At 39.6% G+C, this 26,623-nt stretch overlaps 1 protein-coding gene across 8 annotated transcripts in view; it reads left to right on the plus strand.

Annotated features, from left to right (window-relative positions):
- red (LysM peptidoglycan-binding domain-containing protein red) overlaps positions 1-26,623 on the plus strand; it is a 147,716-nt gene that overhangs the window by 88,963 nt on the left and 32,130 nt on the right. Inside the window, exon 1 of one of the 8 annotated variants that reach the window (XM_067761233.1) lies at positions 23,094-23,254. The exons of the other annotated variants lie outside the window; for them this stretch is intronic. The gene's annotated coding sequence lies outside the window, so the exon portion shown is untranslated. Of the gene's footprint in view, positions 1-23,093; positions 23,255-26,623 lie in introns of those variants that run through there. 8 annotated transcript variants of the gene reach the window in all.

Below are 26,623 nucleotides of genomic sequence, written 5' to 3' on the forward strand. Positions count from 1 at the left end.
TAAGTATGCTAAACTCTTTAGAAATTGAGGTGTCGGCTATAAGGACCTCCATGGGCAATCAGTTGACAAACGTGTATCTTTTGTCAACATGTTCTGGGAAAACGTACGGACACTTAAAAAGGCTTCTTCAAACCATATTTCTTCCACCAAAGCAATTTTGGGAGCTCGAAAACTTATTAAAAGCCTTTTCTATGCTGATATTTCGTATTAAAATATTTACAACGTATGCGGCTCATTTTTTCCCCTTTTTATTTAAAATAACTATGAAAGTAATTAAGTCGTATCCGTTATTATTAAACCCATCAAAATTAGAAAAATTCGTAACATTTTTCAATCTGGTAGCTTGTTCTTGGTGAAATTGTCATTGCCCCGCAAAAGTCAAGTGGCGAACGTCACACTAAATGGAACTACCTCCATTGTTTGTATCATGGTTAAGATGATAAAATTTTCGTGACATCGTTGGAATAGTTTGCCATGGAATGTCGCTTTATTATTTGTAGTTATTTTAACGTCTGGCTATTAAAACAAAAGACTGCGGAGAAACACTTGGTAAATATTTATATATGCACATGGTAAAAATTAAAAGAAGGTGGTTCCATTGTCATTATGAGGTTGTAATTTTTGATTAAATACACCATTATTGCAGTTTCTCATGGCGTAAAAATATATTATAGGGTAATATTAAAGCTAATATTGGGTATTTCTCAAAACAAGTTTTATTCTAGAATAATAGCCATGTTTTTTTACACGCGTATACGTTTACGTTTGCGCGTGAAAAACGTCTATCCTCGCTTAGATAATGCTTAGGAGACCCATCTAGCGGCAGTGGTTAAACAACTAGCTACAGCACAGGGTGTACCGAAAAGCGGAGACACAACCCTCTGTTGTATGTCTGTGTATAACATATAGCTGAATCAGTTGCGATGAATAGTGGACACGCATAGAATACATAGAATTAGTGTAGAGGGTGTAACATAGACACATATTTCATTTACAGCTGAGTATAATGCGTATTGAAATTTAGTAGTACTAATTTTATGCGCAGCAATTTCATAGGTGTATTTAAAGTTTGTCGCTTAGCAGTCCATATAAGGTTTAAGCGTAAACGTATATAGATGTAAAAAAATCCTTCGATCCATTTTGTTTATCCGTCTTTTTGGATAAATATCATTTCCCACTATAAGACACAACTTTAGCATTTGAGCCACACTTTAGATTTCATTAGAAGCAGTTTAGATTAGATAAATTTTTGTTTTAAAATGGGGACTTAAAAGATAGAAAAAAAAACAGAAACGAAGGAATAAAACAAATTTTTGGTTTCTCTATTTTATTTTTTTGTTCAATTATATGTTAAAATTTTCAAAAGACGTTATTGTAAATTTAATTAGATGTTGACGTTTAGATCCGGTTTCAAAAAAAAATAATGCATTATATATTTAACTGCTTTGAAATCGTTTTTTCTGTCGCATTGCGATACAGAGGTTTGTGCCAGTCGTTTCACCAAGCCCTTATACTAAACATCCGGGGCATATCAGAAGGAAGCCCTATGTGCTTAGGGGATTGTATTGGGGGGCAGTGTTGGAAGACTTGAACTACTTACAGGCAGCATTATATTCTTAGCAAGAGCTACCAGCAAGGAATTTTCAAATAATGAGCCGAATTCGGAAAGATGTCGACTTTAACATTGATAAGCCCTTTGATAATTAGCGGCTTCAAGACCCCAACGCTGCGGGTTGCGGTATGAAAAAAGAAAACCATTTTGAAGTAGGTACTGCAAAAGATTGATTGAAGAATAAAGATGTTGCATGCGCGAACGTCAGTGGAAAGCAGCGGAGCTTCACAAAATTCTAGTAGGTCACTTCGACCACACCACAAACTTTAACACAATTTTTAACATAATTTAAGCACACACAATACACTGATTGCAGTTTTAGATTGTAAAAATGAAATTCTGAACACATTAGCTGAATAAAAAGTGTACAAATAATTGTTAAATAATAAATACAGACAGTGGTAGTTTAACAAATTCTGCTGTGGTAAGTGGTGAATGTGACCTACTAGAATTTTGTGAAGCTTGCTTCACACTATTTTTCGTCCCTGCAACATCTCTATCTTAAAATTGTCTCTGGTACTGCTTTGAATCTAAAGTGAAGCCTCCGATATCTTCCAGCAACGCTTCATGTCGGACATTTTTAAAGCTTTCGGCAAGTCGATGGCTACTAACGATACTTTGGCAGAGTCGCTGTTGGTTGAGGCTATAGAGCCCTACTATCTGAGCGTTAACTGGTGGTTCTTCAACAGGACAAAAGGTCAATATCGTTTCTTGGTTATCATGGTTTCGTGAGGATCAGTAGTAAAGCCACTTTTCCCGACTTCCTGTTGTTGTTGTGTTAACGATAACGAAGGTTTTGGGGAGTGTAATTGATGTTGGTGGTCCTTTGCCAGATATAGATCCGGTACGTTCGGGATATACCATTGAGGTAATAGCCCGACCATCTTGGGAATAGAGGTTTACGCCGGCCGCTTAATCGGCGGAGGCGGCGGCGTAGGCTCTATTATATACCGGCGGCGGTGGCGTGGCCGGTGAATCGCTGGACTTCAAAGTATCACATTGTCCACAACTAATGAATATGGAAACATACTGCTGACGTCAATGGTATGTTTGACGATCTGGAACAATATTGTAACGAATTTACTTGCAATTCCCCTTATTTGCAATCTTCTGCTAGTTCGAATCACTAAACTGTTGAATAAATAACTCCAATATTGAATAATGGAAAAATGGCCTTTATTAAAGTACTTCACAATAACACTTATACTTTGCAACTAGCTTGCTTAATAACCAAAGTGACTGATAGCTTAAATGAACTGATCTAATGCCCGACAGATAGCGTGCTTAACTGAAAACTGCTTCTAGCGCCTCTACTGCTGGTGCTTTTGTACTCTGTGATTTCCTCGTGGCATCTTCTAGGCGCTTCCAGAATTTACTTAGTTACCGCCATATAATTATAACTACAGATGCACGTATATAGCTTCTCATATGCGTGTATTTGTGAGCGACACTTCTACAATTACAATTGCATACTTTTGGGAGCATCTCAGATAAGATATCTGCATGTGTTTGTGCATCTCTTCTCTGCTGCGTGTACGTATATATGTGTAGACATAATGATTTATTCGTTTACGTACATACAAGTGCAGCAGCTTGCTTCACTGTTGTTGTGGCTTTATTTACTTAGTATCAGATTAGTGATGGGAGTATCACTTAGTGTCACTAATATTCGTCACAATATCATTAACTTGCGGATGAAGATCTGGGAGGCTTGTAAAACGAAAATTTAAAAAAATAATATTGGGAAAGGTTTTGTTTATATGTATTTAAGGAAATCGACGTTTCGGCCATTTCGGAAAGAGCCGCGGGTTTTGCCTCAAAATCTCGTGGATCGTTCAAAAAATTTCGGGAGTAGCTTCTTGTGGAGAGAGGGAGAAATACTTTAAATGGTCCCACTTTTTTAGCGTAGTTTCACCGAAGGAGATGTTCTGGGCTAACTCTAATATCCGTCGTCGGCATGATTTCTTTAAATCATTTGGGGCTACATGCTGGTCACGCACAAAGGCGACTTACGGTTGCTATAAATTATCTACTAATAGTCATGACTCTCATTGTACAGTTTTAACGATTAGCATGCTGGCTTATTGTTGATCGCGCCAAAGGGTGCCTTCAGTTTTTTCGGCTGTTTTTAAGAGCTACAATTCCCAACGTGCGAACAGTAGCAATCCCGACCACCAGTCGCTACCACGCATCCTGGCTCTTATATCATATTCCAGCACATAATCCATAGGACTGCGACTTCGAACTCATACCTTCATCGACGTTACTTTCCTAGAAAGCTCTAGGTGTAGCCCCGAAGACTTTCTGACTGATGTTTTTGTCGCGCTATGCTTCCGAGCTACACCAGAAAAAGACATTGAAACGTTAGGAAGTTACTATTCGGCCAAGGGTGCCGCCCTCGAAATCATAAGCAGTCTAAGTGGATATCATTGGGTAACACATGGTTGAAAATCGTATAATCCTTAGCGCATCTACATAATTTAAACTTTACAAGGGCAGTGGATAAAAGTCTTAAAATGTAGACCAAAATTTGCAGACGTTTGTGTTCGATATATTGACCTCAATACTCTTCGTTTCTGGCCTTATGATATAAGAGCTCATTATGGATGACCGCCTTCAGTTTTCAAACTAGTTCGACTATCCTCTACGTTATGATAGTAGAACACTCGGTCATTTGTTCGACTGTTTTGAGAAAGCTTTTGCTTCACCACTTTGAGTGTTCTTGCGAAGGACAAAGCCTAACCTGGTTAAAAATTGTGCCTACGTATTCACATTTGTAACAGGAGTCGTCACGTGCTGGTCATATTTAAACATGGTTGATAGGCTATATCCAACTTAAAGAAATATCAAACCGTGAGACTTGGGTGTTGAATGATGAAGTGTGAAAATCAAAATAAGATTTCAGACGTTATTTTATAGCTAAGCAAATAAAGTGATTTTTCAAACCCTTCTCATACGTTTGAAGATATATGCAACTTAAGCGTGAGTTTAGAATCATTTCAAAAGAGAATTTAAACCACTGGAGCCTACTAAATGATTTTGCAACTCTGATTTCGCTTTATCTTTAAGCCAATCGGGATATAAAATTCGGCACCTTTTTCGGGTAACTTGCTTTTTTAACAACTTGAGGACAATTTGAAAATATGTTCGACTTGGGACACTTTATTTAAATTCATTGTATTTTATTAATTTTTTGAAAAAATTATGCGATGTGAGCATTTAAATTTATTATATAATTTTTTTTTTTTTTAATGTTTTGTTTTAATAACTTGATGAATTCGGTGATGCAAAGTCCGTGTTAAGCTGGCTTTGAAAGCGCCTGTTTTCTCAAATAACTTTTGAACGGTTCGAAAGTGTTAAATTTCGCAATTGGATTTTTATAACTGGCAGCGATGTGTATCCCTTGACACCCCTTTCGCCATATCGGACCAATTTTCGAGATGAAAAATAAATGACCGAGACAGTCTTAAAAGGGTAGAAAATATAGTAGCCGCCGCCGCGCCGATATTTTTGACATTCGGCGGCGGCGTATATCTCTACTCGGGAACGATCAATATTCAACCTTCTAGGCCACCGAGTCCACCACCCCCTAGTTCCATGAGGAACTTCCTGGAGCCCGAGTCTGAAGCAAAATCAATTTTTCATTTTATGTATTGGCAAGAAAATAAGTACACTGCCTTGGAGCCATATGGCTAGTGCCTTCACTTGCAGTATATATGCACTGGTAAAATAAGCAACTGATAATTTTTATATTACCCATTTTTACCGGCAAGATTGCCGATTCCTAACAACGCACAAAAATTGCAATAATTTTTCAAACATTTATTTGGAACACATTTCGGTATAATTTGCGCAGTTGTTTTTCGGTATATGTATTTTAGAAAAAACAGTTGTTCCGACAAATTTAACGGTTAAAAAAAATCTACCGGCTTGTAAACAATAAAAGGAAGGTGTGACATACCTCAAAAAAATATTAAGACCGAGCTTCTATTCTAATTTGCGTCGTGCTCCTTTTAATTTTCTCTACAAATTGGCGGGACGGGACCTTCATGTTTTACGCTGACTCCGAATGGCATCTGCAAGGCAGATGAGTTTTTACTAAGAAGCTTTTCGTAGCAGAAATGCATTCGGAGTTATTTTCAAATCACTGCTGGGTCGCCCCCGTTAAAAAAAAAATGTTTCGAGGCGAAAAACTTGTTTCTATATTTTTGACGTTGCTTTGCCCGGGACTCGAACACAGAATCTTCGGTGTGACTTGAAACATTGAAACAACGACGCGTCAGGACGGACAAGGCGACCCGATTTATAAAAAGCCTTTCTTTAATTTGTTTTAAGCATAAATAAAATGTTAGGGTTCTTCTCTTGTATATTAAAGTATTCCAAGCCAACACACAATAATAATAAATTATGACTCATAATGAAAACACATTTTCAAATTTTACTAATGATATTGTTACGAATATTAGCAAAACTAAGGGGTGCTGCTATCTCTAAGCCGATGCTAAGCAGTGACGCGAATTCACATCAATATGTATCTACATAAACGAAACAATAATTGCGGCTACACATATGTACCATGTACGTATACGAGCAGCGGAGAGTCAATGCACAAACACATGCATATATCTGAGATACTGCAATGAGAAAAGCTTTAAAATTGTGCAATTGTAGTTACAGCTGAGAAGGTTGAGAGCTGATGGACTAGTAGATTCTGGAAGCGCCTAGAAGATACGAACGTTGAAATCAAAGAGTATAAAAGGCAACAAGTGTAGCGGCGCTGGAATTCAGTTTGATTTGAGTTGTCAAGCAGTTTCGACTAATTTGAGCTATCAATCAGTTTGATTATTAAGCAAGCTATTCGTTGGACAGTTTGAGTGTTATTGTGAAGTACTTTAATAAAGACCATTTTGCATTATTACAAATTGGAGTTATTTATTCAACAGTTTAGTGATTCGAACTTAGCAGAGGATTGCAAATAAGAGGATTTGCAAGTAAATTCGTTACAATTGGTGTCAGAAGAGGAATTGTTGAATAAATTCCAGAGGACAACAAGGACATGGCAAAGTTCAGTGAATTGAAGATCCAGTAACTAAAGAAGGAGTTGGAGAGCCGTGGATTGAATACAAGCGGCGTTAAACTTGAACTTCAGGCACGGCTACGAGAGGCAATGGAAGCAGAAGGAATTGATGTGGAAGAGTATGTCTTTCATCTTGATGGCGAGCAGACAACAAAAATTGAAGAGAAAAATGAAACAACGCAGACGGTTACCAGCACCGACTTAAACATGATATTGGCTGCAATATCTGCACAAACATCGACAGTAGCATCAATGTCGTCACAAATGTTATCACAACTGGAAGAGCAGAAGACATATATGGCATCACAACTAGAATCGCAGGAGAACCGTATAACATCCAAGATGGAAACACAATTGGAAGAACAGAAAACATACATGGCGTCACAAATTGCAGAACAATTAAAAGAACAAGAGGCACGCATAACATTACAGCTCGAAGCACAAGAAGAGCGTATCTCAACAAAGCTGGAGGCACAGGAAACAAAATTCTCATCGCAGCTGGAGGCTGTTAGTGAACGACAAAATAAAGTGGAGGTCGAGATGGATGCTTTGAAAGATCGGATTCAGGAGTTACAATCGAACCGTCCAATCACTTCAACGTCTACTCTGAAGGTAAAATCCCCAACGTTTGATGGTTCTGTTCCATTCCAGGTATTTAAGCTCTAATTTGAGAAGACGTCGGCAGCGAACAACTGGAATGCTGAAGATAAAGTTGCAGCTCTGTTCGTGGCATTGAAAGGGCCACCAGCCGAAATCCTACAGACGATTCCCGAAGGAGAGCGGAACAACTATGAAGCATTGATGGCCGCGGTCGACAGACGTTACGGAACTGAGCATAGGAGACAGATATACCAAATGGAGTTGCTGAACCGCTTCCAGAGGCCTGGTGAAACATTGCAAGAGTTTGCGTTGGATATTGAAAGGCTAGCACATTTAGCGAATGCCGACGCCCCCGTGGAATACACAGAAAGGGTAAAAATTCAGAGCTTTATAAATGGCATACGGGACGTCGGAACAAAGCGAGCTAGATACGCAAACCCAAAGCCAACATTCGCAGAAACGGTGTCACAAGCTCTGATTCAGGAAACAGCGTCGCTTGTGTGTAAGCCAGTTTTCAAAGCACGCCGTGTGGAAGTAGAAAGGCCAGAGTGGGTAGACGCAATATTGGAGGCGCTGAAAGGATCGCAAAAGCGGAGTGAAAAAGTTATCAAATGCGGGAAGTCCGGTCACATTGCACGTCATTGCGATCTTGGTCCTAATAGTTCCAACAATGTGGGTGGCCGTAAACGCAAAGCTGGAGGAGATGAGCAAGAGCGAGTAAGAGGTAGAGATCGAGAGCTAGATCCAGCTATTGAATGCCCTGTGATATCTGTGTTGCAAATTGGTAGAAAATCGAGCAGTCTTACCGTCAGAGGAAATGTGGATAGTAAAGAACGTGTACTGCCTGTAGATACGGTCGCATCTCATTCCTTGATCCGATCTGACTTGGTCAACAGGAGAATAAACCCGTTACCTGGAGCAAAGTTGCGTACGGTCACTGGCGAGTATAAGCAAGTTCAGGGAGAAGTGATATGTGAAGTCTTAATTGGGAAGGTCATGGTTTTACACAAATTCGTTGTGGCGGAGATTGTTGATGAAGTTATATTGGGAGTGGATTTCTTGGTTGACCATGACATCAAGATCGATATGCAGAGAAGGGTGATGCATTATGAGAACCAAGATGTGCCACTTAACTTCAGTTTGGAAAAAGGGTTCAGCAGTAAGCGAGTGCTGGTGCAGGAGATTCGACAGAGACCACGAAAGTCAAGGAAAGTAGATCGAGCAAAGGTTGATGGATCGAATGGGCCAAATAAAGCGAAATCAAAAGTACCTGCGAGAAAAACACTGGCATTGACAAACCCTAATGGACGCACTAAAACGACTGAAAGAATTTTCCAGAAAGAATGCAAGGGTGGTTTCAAGCCAGCGTGTACTACTGTTGTGAAACGTCAAGACGATACTGATGATGCAAAGTCAATCCGTCAAGATCAAGCTCTGCGAAGTAGTTCTTCATTGGCCAAGCAACAAAGTGCGAGGGAACGATCCAGGATAATGAGTAGTAAGACGAAACACAGGTCGACAAGTAAAATAATTTGGAAGGTTTCCGGGAGGGAGATTTAGTACTTCTATACAACCCTTACCGGCGGAAAGGTGTTCCATCCAAATATCGGTGCAGTTGGGATAGCCCGTACAGAGTTGTGAAGACGATCAGTGATGTCATCTACCGCATACAGGCAATTGGAAAATCACGAAATAGAAGAGTGGTACATTTGGCGATGCTAGCAGCGGTTAGATCGAGAGATTTGTCTGATCGGGACGATCAGACTTACATAGGTGGAGGGCAGTGTTACAAATATTAGCAAAACTAAGGGGGTGCTGCTATCTCTAAGCCGATGCTAAGCAGTGACGCGAATTCACATCAATAATTCAATCATTATGTATCTACATAAACGAAACAATAATTGCGTCTACACATATGTACCATGTACGTATACGAGCAGCGGAGAGTCAATGCACAAACACATGCATATATCTGAGATACTCCTGAAAGTATGCAATGAGAAAAGCTATAAAATTGTGCAATTGTAGTTACAGCTGAGAAGTTTGAGAGCTGATGGACTAGTAGATTCTGGAAGCGCCTAGAAGATGCGAACGTTGAAATCAAAGAGTATAAAAGGCAACAAGTGTAGAGGCACCGGAATTCAGTTTGATTTGAGTTGTCAAGCAGTTTCGGCTAAGACGCTATCTAGCGAGCAAGAGCAGTATTATTTTGAATAGTAGAGTTTCATTTGAGCTATCAATCAGTTTGGTTATTAAGCAAGCTATTCGTTGCACAGTTTGAGTGTTATTGTGAAGTTCTTTAATAAAGGCCATTTTGCATTATTACAAATTGGAGTTATTTATTCAACAGTTTAGTGATTTGAACTTAGCAGAGGATTGCAAATAAGAGGATTTACAAGTAAATTCGTTACAATATGGTTGGCTCATCTATACAGCAACAGCATACTGTGGCGCTATTGCACATCACTAAATAAATGCACAACAACAAAAATATTAAAGCAAGTTACATAAACATATTGTAACGAATTTGCTTGCAAATCCTCTTATTTGCCTTTTTGCTAAGTTCGTATCACTAAACTGTTGAATAAATAACTCCATATTGAATAATGGAAAAATGACCTTTATTAAAGTACTTCACAATAACACTTATACTTTGGAATTAGCTGGCTTAATAACCAAACTGATAGCTGATTTTCAAAATAATACTGCAATTGCTCGCTAGATATCGTCTTAATCGAAACTTATTATAGCGCCTCTACCGCTGGTGCTTTTATACTCTTTGATTTCCTCGTGGCATCTTCTAGGCGCTTCCAGAATTTACTTAGTTGCCGCCATATAATTATAACTACAGATGCACGTATATAGCTTCTCATATGCGTGTATTTGTGTGCGACACTTCAACAATTACAATTGCATACTTTTGGGAGCATCTCTTCTCTGTTGCGTGTACGTACATATGTGTAGACATAATGTTTTATTCGTTTATGTAGATACAAGTGACTGTCTGCTTTATTGTTGTTGTGACTTCATTTACTTAGACTTCAGACTAGGGATGTGAGTATCACCCGGTGTCACTCATATTCGTCACACTGCCCTCCACTTAAGTCTGATCGTCCCGATCAGACAAATCTCTCGATCTAAACGCTGCCAGCCTTTCCAAATGAACCACTTTCATTTTGGTTCGTAGTTTGCCAATGGTTTGTATGCGGTACACTACATCGTTGATCCGTTTTACAACTTTGTATGGGCCTTCCCAATTACACTGCAATTTCGGGGACAAACCTTTTTTTCGTTGTGGGTTGTATAACAGCACCAAATCTCCTTCCTGAAACCCTTCCGAATTAAATGCTTTATCGTACCTCGCTTTCATCTTGTCACTCATAATTTTTGATCGTTGCCTTACAAGATCGTGTATCTCTCTCAGCTCTTATTCCAAATCACTAGTGGATTTCTTAATATTTCTCTCCGCATTGGCATCTATCCCAAACTTCAGTTCAGCTGGCAGTCTAAGGTCATTGCCAAAAATTACTTTTGCAGGGGTTTGGCCCGTTGTCTCATGCACGGCTGATCGGTAAGCCATCAAGAATAATGGTATGCGGGTATCCCACTCTTTATGGTACTTGTCTACTACTTTCCTTAAGTGCTCCTCCAATGTTCTATTGAATCGTTCTACCATACCATTGGATTGAGGATGCAATGCAGTTGTCCGTGTTTTTCGAATGCCCAATGATTTACATATTTCCTGGAATACAGCTGATTCGAAATTCCTGCCTTGATCAGAATGTAACTCCATTGGTACACCATACCTTGCAACGCAATTGTTTATAAACACTTCTTCTACCGTTTCCGCTTCTTGATTTGGGATTGGGTATACCTCTGGCCATTTGCTGAAATAATCCATAACTACCAGTACATATTTGCTTCCGCCGTTGCTAGTAGGAAATGGACCGGCGACATCCATAGCGATCCTTTCAAATGGCGCATCTGAGTTATATTGCTTCATCTGGCCATGACTTCGGGTTATGGGCCCTTTTGCTCTGCTGCAAACCTCGCAGTTCGCAATCCACTCAGTGACCGACTGACGGCAACCAACCAAATAGAATCTCTGTTTAATCTTCTCGAGCGTCTTCGTGATTCCAAGATGACCTCCGCTTGGACCATTATGCAGCTCGCTGAGCACGTCAGGAATCCTCTTTCTGGGAACAACTATCAGTTTCTTCTTGCATTTACCATCATCACTCATACTCGATGAAGGCAACCGGATATCAATTCTAAACTGTTTCACTGTGCCCAGTATGACTTCGCAATGGGACTCTCTGCTGACATCTTCTCTCTGTTTGGTCTTTCGTTTCGTTGGAGCCCTTGCATAACACGTGACAGATCTGTATCTTCTAGCTGACACTTTCTTAGCTGTTCCTTGTCCCATTCATCTGCACATGTTATAGTCATTAGCCGGACATCTATACTGTCTTCTTTAGCCTCGGCTTTTGAACAGTGCTTGCATTCCAAACTACATGGTCTTCGTGACATTGCATCGGCATTTCCATGGGTACTACCTTTTCGATGCTCAATGGAAAAGTCATAGCTTTGTAGTCGCTCGATCCACCGTGCCAATTGTCCTTCCGGATTACGGAACTGCAGAAGCCATTTTAAAGCTGCGTGATCTGTCCTGACACGGAATCGCTGGCCGTAGAGGTATTTGTGAAAATGTTTAATGCCCTCTACCAATGCCAACAGCTCTCTCCGCGTAACGCAGTAGTTCCTCTCTGGTTTTCCAATCGAACGGCTGTAATATGCAACTACCTTCTCCTGTCCATCGACCAGTTGTGATAAAACGCCTCCTATAGCATATCCGCTCGCATCTGTATCTAGAATAAACATTGCTCCTGGAATTGGATATGCCAACATTGGGGCAGTGCACAAACGCTCTTTCAATGTTTGGAAAGCTACTTCTTGCTCCTTCTTCCATTCAAAAGCTTTATTTTTTCTTGTTAGCTCGTGGAGACTATGGGCTACGCTGGCAAAATTTGATACAAATGGGCGGTAATATGTGCACAGCCCAAGGAAACTTCTCAATTCATGCAGATTCTGTGGTCTTGGTCAATCCTTTACTGCCTCTATCTTTTCATTCGCTGTACGGATACCTTCTGTCGTTACCTTGTGACCCAAATAATTTACTTCCTTTTTAAACAGCGCACACTTTTTGGGACTTAACTTCAGACCAGCGCCAGCTATTCTCTGGAAAACTTCATCTAAGTTTTTAAGATGTTCATCAAAGTTCTTGCCCAATACGATGATGTCGTCCAGGTACACCAAGCATGTTTTACAATGTAGTCCTTTCAATACCTGATCCATGAGTCTCTCGAAAGTAGCTGTTGCATTACATATTCCAAAGGGAATTACTGTAAATTGCCAAATACCATCTCCGACGCTGAAGGCTTTTTTCTCTTTGTCTTCCTCCTTCACCTCTACTTGCCAGTAGCCGCTTTTCAAGTCCAGTGTGGAAAACCATTTCGTACCAGAGAGCGAGTCCAGAGTGTCCTCAATTCTTGGCAATGGGTAGCTATCCTTTTTCGTAACGTCATTCAACTTCCGGTAGTCCACGCAAAACCTAATTTTTCCATCCTTCTTCTTTAAAAGTACTACCGGTGAGCTCCAGGGACTACCTGATGGTTCGATGACGCCGCTGTCGCTCATTTCTTGTATAATTTGACTCACCACTTCCCGCTTCGCCAGTGGAACACTACGTGCAGCTTGACGTATCGGCCTCGCGTCTCCAGTGTCAATTTGATGTTTCACAACATTGGTGCGGCCTGGTTTGGAACCATCCTGGTCAAATATGTTTGCGTACTTTAGGAGCAGTTGCTTTGCCTTACTCTGATAATCTTCCTCTAGCCCCTCCGTCCATTCCGTGATGCCATTTGAAAGATCAGTGTTACTAGATGAAACGTGTTCCTGGAGCTGTTCACAGTTAATAATTACTTCAGCCTCTTGGCATCTTCCCAAAATAGCTCCTTTGGTCAGTTTGAGTGGTGACTTGAACTAATTGAGTACTCTTACCGGAATAAGTCCATCTTGTTTTGTCATAGCCAGGGTTTTTCCTACAATTATGTTCGGTGCTGATTTGTTTGCTGCTTCGACAACCCACAATTTGTTTGTCCCACAATCTCCATCAACCTTTGCCCAGATGACTGCTTCGGATTTTGGTGGTATTTGCTGACTCTCTTCCACCAGTACTAGTTTACTGCTGTAGCCTCTCTCGTAGCCGAAATTAAGTGGTACATCCATGTTCTTATATCGCATCGTCTTGCTTTGCATGTCGATCTTGATGCCTTGGTTGATTAGGAAGTCCACTCCAATTATGATTTCATCAACAATATCTGCCACTATAAAATTGTGTAGTACCGTGACGTTCCCAATTGCTACTTCACATTCTACTTCTCCAATTACCCTGGGTGTCCTCTCCCGTGGCTGTACGCAATCTTGCTCCAAGCAATGGTCTTATCTTTTTGTTGCCTAAATCCGCTCGAATGATGGAATGAGATGCACCCGTATCTACAGTCAGTAAACGTTCCTTTCCGTCCACATATCCTCCAACAGTAAGATTGCTCGATCTTCTTCCAATCTGCGAGCTAGAGATTATGGGGCATTCAATATCGGGAGCCAGCTGTCGCCCCTTGCGGCTGACTCGATTTAGTTTAACGATTGAGTGGTCTTGGAGATTTGCTCATCACCTTCTGCTCTGCGTTTACGACCACCCACATTGTTGGAACTGTTAGGGTTGGTGTTGCAATAACGCGCAATATGCCCTGGCTTCCCACACTTAAAGCATTTGACTGCATCATTATTCTTCTGCTGCGTACCCTTCAATGCTTCCGAAATTGCGTCTACCCAGTCTGGCCTTTCCACATCCACGCGATGAGCTTTGTACGCTGGCTTACTCAAAAGTGAGGCTGTTTCCTGAGTCAGTGCATGCGATACCGTTTCAGTAAATGTTAGTTTTGGATTCGCATATGTAGCACGCTTCGCTTCCACATCTCGTATGCCATTTATGAAACTCTGGATGCTTACCCTTTCAGTGTATTCCACGGGTGCGTCCGCATTTGCAAGATGAGCCAATCTTTCAATATCTGAAGCAAACTCCTGCAATGTCTCATTTGCTTTTTGGTAGCGGTTTTGCAACTCAATTTGGAATATCTGTTTCCTATGCTCGCTTCCATAACGTCGTTCTACAGCAGCCATCAATGCTTCAATTTCCGCTGCTGGCCCCTTCAATGCCACGAACAATGCAGCAACTTTATCTTCCATATTCCAGTTGTTCACTGCTGCGGTCTTTTCAAACTGTAGCTTGAAGACCTGGAAAGGAACAGAACCGTGGAGTTTTTACCTTCGTATTACTCGCTGAAGCAGCCGGCCGATTAAGTTGCAATTCCTGTATACGACATCTCAACGCATCTCTGCCTCGAATTTTTCTTCAAACTGCGTTATTTTCTCGTCCATACGCGCTTCGAGTTTTGATGATATACGCGCCTCTTGCTCTTTCAGTTGTGCTTCCATCTTTGATGTAATCTGTGTCGACATTTCTGAAATACGTGTCTCATGTGATTCCAGCTGGGATGCCATATATGTCTTCTGCTCTTCCAGTTGAGTTTCCATCTTGGATGTTATGCGTGTCTCTTGCGATTCCAGTTGGGATGCCATATTTGTGGATATTTGTGATGACATTTCTGTTATACGTGCCTCTTGCGCTTCCATATTGGATGTTACTGTCGATGTTTGAGGAGTTATTGCAGCCAATATCATGTTCAAGTCTGTGCTGGTAATTGTCTGCGATGTTTCATTTTTCTCTTAAATTTTTGTTGTCTCCTCGCCACCAAGATGAAAGACATACTCTTCCACATCAATTCCTTCTAATTCCATTGCCACTCGTAGTCGTGCCTGAAGTTCGAGTTTAATGCCGGTTGTATTCAATCCACGGTTCTCCAACTCCTTCTTCAGTTGCGGGATCTTCAATTCACTTAACTTTGCCATGTCCTTGTTGTCCTCTGGAATTTATTCAACAATTCCTCTTCTGACACCAGTTGTAACGAATTTGCTTGCAAATCCTCTTATTTTCCTTTTTGCTAAGTTCGTATCACTAAACTGTTGAATAAATAACTCCAATATTGAATAATGGAAAAATGGCCTTTATTAAAGTACTTCACAATAACACTTATACTTTGCAATTAGCTGGCTTAATAACCATACTGATAGCTGACTTTCAAAATAATACTGCTATTGCTCGCTAGATATCGTCTTAATCGAAGCTGATTATAGCGCCTCTACCGCTGGTGCTTTTATACTCTTTGATTTCCTCGTGGCATCTTCTAGGCGCTTCCAGAATTTACTTAGTTGCCGCCATATAATTATAACTACAGATGCACGTATATAGCTTCTCATATGCGTGTATTTGTGAGCGACACTTCAACAATTACAATTGCATACTTTTGGGAGCAACTCTTCTCTGCTGCGTGTACGTACATATGTAGACATAATGTTTTATTCGTTTATGTAGATACAAGTGACTGTCTGCTTTTGTTGTTGTGACTTCATTTACTTAGCATCAGACTAGGGATGTGAGTATCACCTGGTGTCACTCATATTCGTCACAATATTAATCATCATTTACTCACATACATACAAGGCAACGAAGAGATAACTCACACACAGATGTAGTCATCATCCGAAGTAGTACTCACGCATACATCCGCATATGGCTATAAGATAGACATAAACTACAAATATACATGTATATAGCTAATAACCAAGCAAGAAATACAATTGTTCTGGAATACAGTTTCGCGAAATGACTAGACCTTAGGAGAAATGCAGGAACGAGAAAACTGAGAGTATAAAAGCAGCACAAGCTGAGGAATCAGTAAACTGTTTGATTTAAACACGCTATCAGTTGCGAAGTGAGTTATAATTGTACTACTCCGAAATTAATCTAATAAAGACCATTTTGGATTACTGAATATTGGAGTTATTTATTCGACAATTTAGCCATTCGAACGTTTGCAGAAGGTGTAAAATAAGCGGATATTCCTTAAATTCGTTAAAATACCTTTCTTCAGATTGTCAAAATTTGCGTGTTGGTGTTAGGCGAATGGAATGGAGAGAAAACATACTTTGCAATTCTTGTGTGTTGTGGGAAAATAATGCGCTAAATTATATATGTAAATGCGTCTATGCAATAACATAAAGTGATTTGAAACTATTTTTTTACAAAAAATTTACCACCACGGCAGCAAATAATTGTCAATGTGTTGGTTACATTTTGCGTTTTCCCTCTCCTCTCCTCATCCACCATCTATATACCAGTGCAATGAAACAAATGAAATCAGCTGATAAGATGAGCCAACCATACAATTGAGCCATGCTAATAACATTGGCGCATAGTCATAGTCAAAATAAAATAGGTTTTAAATTTAGTTGCAGCTTTTTGACATAATTTTCTATGAGATATTTGTCAAGAAAGCTGCAACCAAATTTAAAAGCTATTTTATTTTGACCATGACTATGCGCGAATAAAACTTAAAAAATTAAAGCTTAGAGTTATTTGGAAGCTTTGGTTTCCGAGCTATGCTAAAAGTGGCTGGCAACGTATGTATACTAAAAGCATGGAACACAATTCCCACTTTGGTATATGATTCTGTCCGATTAATAAATGATTACAACTATTATGCGTTCCTACAAGGAAAAAATCCTTTTATTCCTTCATGGTCATAACTACCTGTCATATAAGGTAAATAAATTTATACCGTTAAGCGCCAATTAAGTAAGTAAGTTTCAAACAAACATTCCTTTTAAATGTGTTTATAAAAAATCAGACTTCATATTGGCATTCGCTTTTAAAATCTAGTTATTCTAGGAATACGCACTGTGGCAATGGGCGGGAAAGAAAAATTCTAACTTTGTCAGGAGATAGTTGCAGGTGTAGTTGGAAATTTTCATGTGCGATGTGCGTCAAATGATTTTTGTATCGTGCTTCACGGTTGCCACTTTTGGTCCATTTCGACCAAAATGGTCCTTTCCAACCCCATTTGGTCCGCTGGCTCCTTTTTTTCAATTTTGGTCCTTTTTAGGCAGTAGCCACGATTTTGGTACTTTTCTTCCCTTTTCACTGAGGTTAAAATTCACAACTCTGTCCACAACATTTGGCACACTTTCATTACACATATAATTTTCAATTTACTTATGTATATGGAAATCTTACCACAAAAATTGCTCAGTCAATTAAATGTAGCAGACCAATGACATTTCATAGGAAATATTTTAGGCGAGGCATTAATAAGGAAAGTGATGGATCTAAGGGCAAACACATTACACGGACTTATCAGAAAAAATTCTTGTTTTAGTATCCAGACATTTCGATCGGTTATCAAACACTTTTCGTGATAGATTTTTTTCACTAGTTGAGCTAAGAACATTTTTCTCAAATGCACGTATGCCTCTAAGAAATTTGGCAGGGCTTTCCACTGATGGAGCCATTACGATGGCCGTCGAGTTAAGATTTGAATTGAAAACTAAGTGAAACAATGAAATTAATTAGTTTTATGTTTCGTAACACTTTCAAAATTTTTTACAAAGAAATCCTATGTAAAAATTGCAGGAGTATTGTGGTGTCAAGGCACGCCGAATACTTGAAAACTAAGTAGTTTGGCATAAGAAATATTTTAACTGTAAGTAAGGCAGGAATATTTCTTGAAAGCGGTAACTTTATAAATTAATTACGAATCTCGATTGAACAAATTTACTTTTATATTCAGATTTTGATGCAAATGTAAAAAGATTTGATATCGAAAGAAGTGTTTTGTGTTTTATTCTAGTAGGTACAGAATCCCATAAACTTCAATAACAACGATGTTAACTAATTTCTTGTATCTACATAAATGTAATCATGTTCCGTTATTGCACAGTTGAAACTTTTAAGACGTTTGATGTTTAATCTGAGGCCTGGGGATATATTCAGTAAATGTGAGTTTTTCAAAAACCACCTTTACTAAATCTAGGCTTTGGTGTGAAATTTCAACGTTTAGGGGAAAAAGTAAGCATCATTTATGATTTACTGAGTTTGCTCATAGTACGGATACACCAAAACGCAAATTTGTGAGCCTTTCCTTACTAAAACCTAACTGCGCTATACATGTTATTTCTTTCCAATTAATGACATAAAGCTGGAACTAAGAGCTTTGTCAACAAAACTACATTCAAAACGTATAGTTAGTGAAGGCATAGACATCCTAAAAATTGGAAAATATAATACCTAAAAGTAGTGTTTTTGTTTGTGCAGTTTGAATTAATTATTCGCTAAGTTTATTAACATTTTGTATAGGAAACCATGGAAACATCCTGAAATTTTATATTTAACAATGACTACAACACTTTTGTGAATGGCTTGTATCACAATCAAATAAAAAAAATTTGGTACTTTTTCTGAGATTAGGTCCTTTTTTCGATGGATTTTGGTCCCAAATGAAAACATGGTGTGGCTAACGTGCTGTGCTTCATTACAGGCAGCTGCTTTCTGATTGTGTTTAGCACTTAACAGCTAAACCTAATATAAACGCACGCAATTCATTTTCTGTCAAAAATGTCTCATGCTCATTCAACTTGTATGAGAGCAACCGAAATTGAATTTGCTGCGTGAAACTCGATTTCCAATTTTTGTTCTGCGTGATATTTAGATTTGACGTTTACTGCCAGCTGACGTTTAATTTTTATACAGATATGACAGCTCAGTTTCGCACGCACGCATGCTTATTTCGGTTCGGGCAAAAACGCCGGTTGTTTGCGTGCGCTAAAAAAACGCAGTGCGGTTTTATTAGGTTGGCTTGTGAGCAGTGTTGCCAGGTTAGCCTTTTCGAGGCTAGATTTAGCCTTTTTTTTTGCCTTTAGCCTCGAAATTTTGTGTTTAGCTTCGTGACTTTTTTCTAGCCTTTTTTACTCCGAATATATTTTTAAAAATTTCTAAAATAAAATAATTTCAATAGTTCCTGTGAACACCTAATACCTAATAATATGAGTTCTCTACAAAAGATTAATTCTTTTTCTGCTGAAAATTCGTTGAAAATTTCAAAGCCAGATGTATTTTCTTACTTTGAAAAAGAGAAGTATAGTTATTTTTCAAGTCAAATAGCATTAATAGAGCTGCAGTGGCGAAAACTTATAACTATACAATGGAAAAACGTACACTCCACCATGGAATTTTGGTCGGAAGTCCGAGAACATAAAAATGCATTAAACGAACCTCCTTTTTTAGAACTTGTCGAATTCATATTTAGTTTTTTAGTATTACCACTCAGTAACGCGGAGGTTGAAAGAGTTTTTACTTACTTACTTAATTGGCGCTTAACCGTCTAAACGGTTATGGCCGTCCAACAAGGCGCGCCAGTCGCTCCTTCGCTCCGCCAACCGGCGCCAATTGGTCACACCAAGGGAGTTTAAATCGTTTTCCACGTGGTCCTTGCAACGGAGTGGGGGCCGCGCTCTACCTCTGCTTCCATAGGCGGGTTCCGATAGAAACACTTTCTTGGCCGGAGCATCATCTTTCATTCGCATAACATGGCCTAGCCAGCGCAGCCGCTGCGTTTTAATTCGCTGGACTATGTTGATGTCTGCGTATACCTCGTACAGCTCATCATTAAATCTTCTTCGGTATTCGCCATCGCCAACGCGTAGAGGTCCATAAATCTTCATCTGCTGTTGTCATGGTCCATGCTTCTGCCCCATATAGCAGGACGGGTACGATAAGTGACTTGTAGAGTATGATTTTCGTTCGCCGAGAGAGGACTTTACTTTTCAATTGCCTACCTAGTCCAAAGTCGTATTTATTGGCAAGATTGATTCTTCGCTGGAACTCAGTGCTGATGTTGTTGTTAGTGTTGATGGTGGTTACCAAATAAACGAAGTCTTTTACTATTTCGAAATTATGGCTGCCTACAGTAGCGTGGTTGCCAAGGCGCATATGCGCTGACTCTTTGCTCGATGACAGCAGGTACTTCGTTTTGTCCTCATTCACCATCAAACCCATCTTTACAGCTTCTTTTTCCAGTTTGGAGTAAGCAGAACTAACAGCGCGGGTGTTTCGGCCGATGATATCAATGTCATCAGCATATGCCAGTAATTGCACGCTTGTATAGTATATTGTTCCAGTGCGGTTAAGTTCTGCAGCTAGTATAATTTTCTCCAGCATCAAATTAAAGAAATCGCACGATAGGGGGTCACCCTGTCTGAAACCTCGTTTAGTTTCGAACGGCTCGGAGAGGTCCTTCCCAATTCTGACTGAGCTCATGGTGTTGCTCAACGTCGTTTTGCACAGTCGTATAAGTTTTGCGGGGAAACCAAATTCAGACATAGCGGCATATAGGTTTCTCCTTTTCGTGCTGTCGAAGGCGGCTTTAAAGTCGACGAAGAGGTGATGTGTGTCGATTCTCTTTTCACGGGTTTTTTCCAAGATTTGGCGCATTGTGAAAATCTTGTCGATGGTAGATTTACCAGGTCTGAAGCCGCACTGATATGGTCCAATCAGCCGGTTCACGGTGGGCTTCAATCTTTCGCACAATACACTTGAAAGGACCTTATATGCGATAATAAGAAGGCTGATTCCACGATAGTTGGTGCATTTTGCAGTATCCCCCTTCTTGTGGACTGGGCAAAGAACACTTAGATTCCAACCGTCGGGCATGCTTTCGTCCAGCCATATTTTGCTAAGAAGCTGCTGCATGCGCCTTACCAACTCCTCGCCGCCGAACTTGAATAGCTCCGCAAGCAATCCATCAGCGCCCACGGCCTTGTTGTTTTTCAATCTGGTTATTGCTATTCTAACTTCGTCATAATCGGGCGGGGGGACATATATTCCATCATCATCGATTGCGGGACCGGTTGTTGGTGCATTTTGCAGTATCCCCCTTCTTGTGGACTGGGAAAAGAACACTTAGATTCCAACCGTCGGGCATGCTTTCGTCCAGCCATATTTTGCTAAGAAGTTGCTGCATGCGCCTTACCAACTCCTCGCCGCCGAACTTGAATAGCTCCGCAGGCAATCCATCAGCGCCCACGGCCTTGTTGTTTTTCAATCTGGTTATTGCTATTCTAACTTCGTCATAATCGGGCGGGGGGACATATATTCCATCATCATCGATTGCGGGATCGGGTTCTTCATCTCTGCGCGGTGAATTGCTGCCTCCATTTAGGAGAGCAGAGAAGTATTCCCTCCATAATCTAAGCACTATCTGGATACCAGTTACAAGGTCGCCGTTTTCATTCCTACAGGAGTTTGCCCCGGTCTTAAAACCTTCCGTCTGTCGCCGTATTTTTTGGTAGAATTTTCGGGCGTTATTCCTGGTGGCTAGCAGCTCAAGCTCCTCGCACTCACGCTTTTCTGCTTCTGCTTTTTTCTTCCTGAAAAGGCGTCTCGCTTCCCTTTTCGACTCACGATAGCTTTCACACACTCCTCTTGTCGCGCTCGCTTTTAACGTAGCCCTGTAGGCAGCGTCTTTTCTTTCGGTTGCAACGCGGCATTCTTCATCATACCAGTTGTTTTTTCGTGTCTGCCGGTAACCAATTTTTTCCTCGGCGGCAGTACGAAGTGCTTTGGAGATATGCTCCCATTGCTCCTGTATTCCTTCAGGATGAGTTGTGCTCTCAGAGAGCAGGTGTGAGAGTCGAGTTGCGAAATGATTGGCAGTCTGTTGTGATTGAAGCTTTTCGACGTCTAGCTTTCCTTGTGTTTTTTGTTCCTTGGTTTTAGCCGCGTTGAGGCGATGCGTATTTTGGCTACAACGAGATAATGGTCCGAGTCGATGTTAGGTCCTCGGATCGTGCGCACATCTAAAACACTGGAGGCATGCCGTCCGTCTATCACAACGTGATCGATCTGATTGCGAGTATTGCGATCAAAAGACAGCCATGTAGCTTGATGTATCTTTTTATGCATGAACCTCGTGCTGGATATGACCATGTTTCGAGCACCGGCAAAGTCAATCAGCCTCAGTCCGTTAGGAGAAGTTTCATTGTGTAGGCTGAACTTTCCGACTGTAGGGCCAAAAACACCTTCTTTGCCCACCCTGGCGTTAAAGTCGCCAAGCATGACTTTTATATCATGACGGGGGCAGCGCTCGTATGTGCGTACTAATTGTTCATAAAAAGTGTCTTTCACCTCATCGTCTTTCTCCTCTGTCGGCGCATGGGCGCAGATGAATGATATATTAAAAAATTTTGCTTTTATTCGAATAGCGCCGAGACGCTCGTCCACAGGCGTGAACGCCAGCACTTGGCGACAAGGCTCTCTCCCACCACGAATCTGAAAGACTTTTTAGTGGCATGGAAATGCTCGTTAAAACGCTTATCTAAATGTTGTAATGACTTTGAAATTACCTATGATCTCATATCTATGGTAAGTAGCCAAACTTAATACCGAGACATAAGCTCTTCTGATTATTCAGACGGGGAATATTTTATATAAATAATTGGTTTGTAATATTTTTTTTATGTATATACACATATGCAATCATTTAAAATAATTCCATGTGCTAGTCAAAAAAAATGTGCCTGATATGTTTTGAAACAGGAAGTTATGCTTAAGTTATGTTTATAAGTTTTTTTATAGAAAAATTTATTGAATTAACCAAAAAATTGCTGGCCTTTTTTTAGCTTCTTTTTTTTTCTAAATTTAGCCTTTTCTAACCTTCTTTTTTTTTTGCCAATCTAGCCTCTTTTTTTTGCATCACCTGGCAACACTGCTTGTGAGTGTAGTTGGCAAGTCATTGCTGATATGGTCGGATTTTCTTTATGGTGCGGAAAAATGTATTAATTAAATGTTGTTGCAGACCATATTTTAAGAATTTGCAAAATTATATCAAAAATTCAAACATTTCATCTTTGATTAACATATTAAACGCCAAAACAGAAAGGAAAAATAAAAGGTGAATATAGCACAAAGTTGTGGTCACAAGATTTTTGTTTGCTTGTTGTTTTTGTTTTGACATTTTGGATGCAGAGAAATGAGAAACAAATGTACGCACATATTTTGATTTGTGCGGATTGTGTTAGCTGGAATTGGAATTCAACAATTCGTTTAGCTTCATTGCGCCATTGCATTATTTGCAATTAAAACATTTCATATGCAGCATGAAAAACAAAACCCCATCACTTACTAACGAATTTTTGTGTCGATTGCTATACATTTTTTCGACATAATCATATAAAGTACATGGTTTAACCATGTCTCACATACCAGGTGAGTTACAGCGTAACTCTGTAACCGCTTTGCAAAAGTGAATCTCCACGTCAACTAGGTACTGCTGCTGTATGTTTAATAAGTTGAGTCCCTCCGCTACATATGCTTGTGTATATTTAGATATTAAAATGTAATTAAGTTATTGATCGGATCATAAATATGAATTGTGCAATACCTTGGCATTCTTCAGAAGGGGGTTATCAAAGCGGGCGGGAAGTAGGTTGGCCTTAATGACGTCACCTGTGTATGTAAAGATAAAAGTAACCAATTCGAAGTAACTGAAAGGTCCGTAAAAAAACTTTCTTAAGGTGTTGGGAAATGGAAAACATGCTGTGTATTTAAGTAAATTTAAAATATCGTACTCTGTATATGTATAGTCAGCTATTTCACACCCTAGTAATCGTGTTTTCCAATTGGAAATATGGTCGAATTTTTCCAACCCAAACACATAGCGCGTAACGTGGTTGCAAGCGATCTCAGCTTGCTTTATACCAGCTCGGAGTATCATATGACCGACAAAATTAGCTGTATTGCAAGTTTTATCCTAACATGGGATGGAGTAAACGCCGCTGAAGTTCGAAGGTTCCTTAATATATTGTAAACTTCGCAGACAAAAGTTTACGTGATCATCGCATGTCAAGCTACTCTTGTTGATAAAGCCAAGATTGGTCACATTTGGCACAAGTTTTAGAACATTACTAGCATATTCTTTGCCGGATATGAATCTGCTTCTCTTCGGAACCCATTTAACCATTGGCTCTGAGGATTTTAGTCGCTTCTGACGAAAATCATTCATACCGCTTGAATATTCAAAGTCCTTAACCCGCTGGGGTCTGAAGAGCTGTTCAACATCCATTATTATAAGTTTGCGATGATATGAATAGTGCAGGAAATGTTTTTTGTATACTTTAAAAAGGAGATTTTTTATAAGACTATATCATAATCATGTTGTTGTTGTAGCAAAAAAGACACTCCGAAGGAGTGTTATCGATGTTTGAGCGAACCATGTAATATGACCACATTGAATTTTCTAGGCCATTCACCACACTCAATTCCACGTTAGTTCCACGAGGAACCTGAGGTCGCTGAGCCTCCCCTGCCAAAGAAACAGTATTCGCCAGGCTAGGTTGACAATTTGGTTGGATAAGCTATAAAGTGCGCTGGCAGCCCTTAACAACCTACACAACCACTTAAATTCCATATCACAATGATCATCATTAATTGGCGTTAAACCGCCTCGGCGAATGTGGTAGTTGGGTAACAAGTGACGGCAGTTGTCCCTGTTAATCGGCAACAGACGGCGGATTGGGAGCACATCACGTCTTCCTCCGACTGCACCGCGCAACTTAGTGGATTTCTTCTCTTCCCCTGCTTAAAAATATGCGTGTCGAAAGGATCACTTTCTATCTATATAACTATCGATATAACTTTTCTCACGACTAATATACGAGTATTTTTTTAACAGGTATGGTAGTAAATTTTCGCCCTGTAAGCATTCTATATATGTTATCATAATGACACTAGTGGACCATTTTGCAGTGTCATTAAATCTCGACGTATGAAATTTTTGATGTGGATCTGTTTACAATAGAACGTGAGATATAGAAATTTGTAATAAAACTTAACTCCATTTTTTTTAGAATTCAAACAGCAAACACTAGGCAGCCAACCATAGCTTGTTTATAAAGAGAAAGAAAGAAAAAGTTTATCTTCAAATGCAGATACAAATGTCAAGGAAGATGAAGAATAACTTTTGTTCATATCTTAAATGCAAAAGCTTTATATCTATACTAAATGGCAAAGTGACAGTCTTTTGCCGGCGCGAACAGTTCCAGCACATTTATTTGGTATACTTACCGCTGTGGTCATGCTAACGATTTGATTTAGCTACGTTAAAACTGCTAGGCCCTCACAATTTCTTATTATTGACACGTAGCATGAAAAGAAAGGAAAAAACGTGACATTTTTTTGAGCTATGTGATGTGAAAACTTGCATCAAAAATAACTTAGACAGTTTCCTTACGTGTATTACACTGTCATGAAAAGCTAATTCTTAGCAAAAGTATTATTCTTAGGAGAGCGATTATAAAAAATTTATGAATTGGTTAATATTCAAATTGAGTTTAAGGTCTTCATTCTCTTTATAATTTATTTATTTGTTAGTCTACAAATTTTACAATTAATCAGACTACATATGAATGAATGAATGAATATAAATGCGGATTACAGTGTAAAATTAACAAGCATACATAGTGAGCAAAATTATATTATAAAATATGTATATACATATATTATTGAATCCGTTGTCGGGATGGACTGTGATGCGGAGCAACGGAATTGATTATCAGTGCTGTCGGAATGGACGTGATTTCGAGCAGCTGATGTATATTTAACACACAATTAGTAGGGCTGCGATGTGTGGGAGGTTGGAAAGGACGTGATTCCAAAGTAATTATTGATTATTAGTGCTGTCGGAATGGACGTGATTTCCAGCAGCTGATGTATATTTAACACACAATGAGTAGGGCTGTAATGTGTGGGAGGTTGGAAAGGACGTGATTCCAAGCCACCCGCCCAAAGTATTTATTGATTATTAGTGCTGTCGGAGTGGACGCGATTTCGAGCAGCTGATGTATATTTAACACACAATGAGTAGGGCTGTAATGTGTGGGGGGTTGGAAAGGACGTGATTCCAAGCCACCCGCCCAAAGTAACTGGAGCAGGTAACAGATTTAGTTTAACATATTATTTTGAAACAGTTATGAGTTCAAGGCAGTGAGTATATATTTTTTTATACTGTAAAGTGTGTCGCAAGTATCAATATTATTACAGTGATTATTGAAATCTTAACACAGACAACGAAGAGGTTCATGCATTTGAAAATTCGATCTACATGTATTTAAATATAGCGGTTGGGTTAGGTTCATGTATTTGAAAATTCGATCTACATGTATTTAAATATAGCGGTTGGAAATACCGAGAGGGTCTAAAAGGGACATTAAACATCACCTCGCCAAGCAGAAATTGACTGTTTATCACCCCCCTTAATAGTTTT

This window comes from Eurosta solidaginis, chromosome 1 (genome assembly GCF_040869045.1).
Source record: "Eurosta solidaginis isolate ZX-2024a chromosome 1, ASM4086904v1, whole genome shotgun sequence".
Lineage (NCBI taxonomy): Eukaryota > Metazoa > Arthropoda > Insecta > Diptera > Tephritidae > Eurosta > Eurosta solidaginis.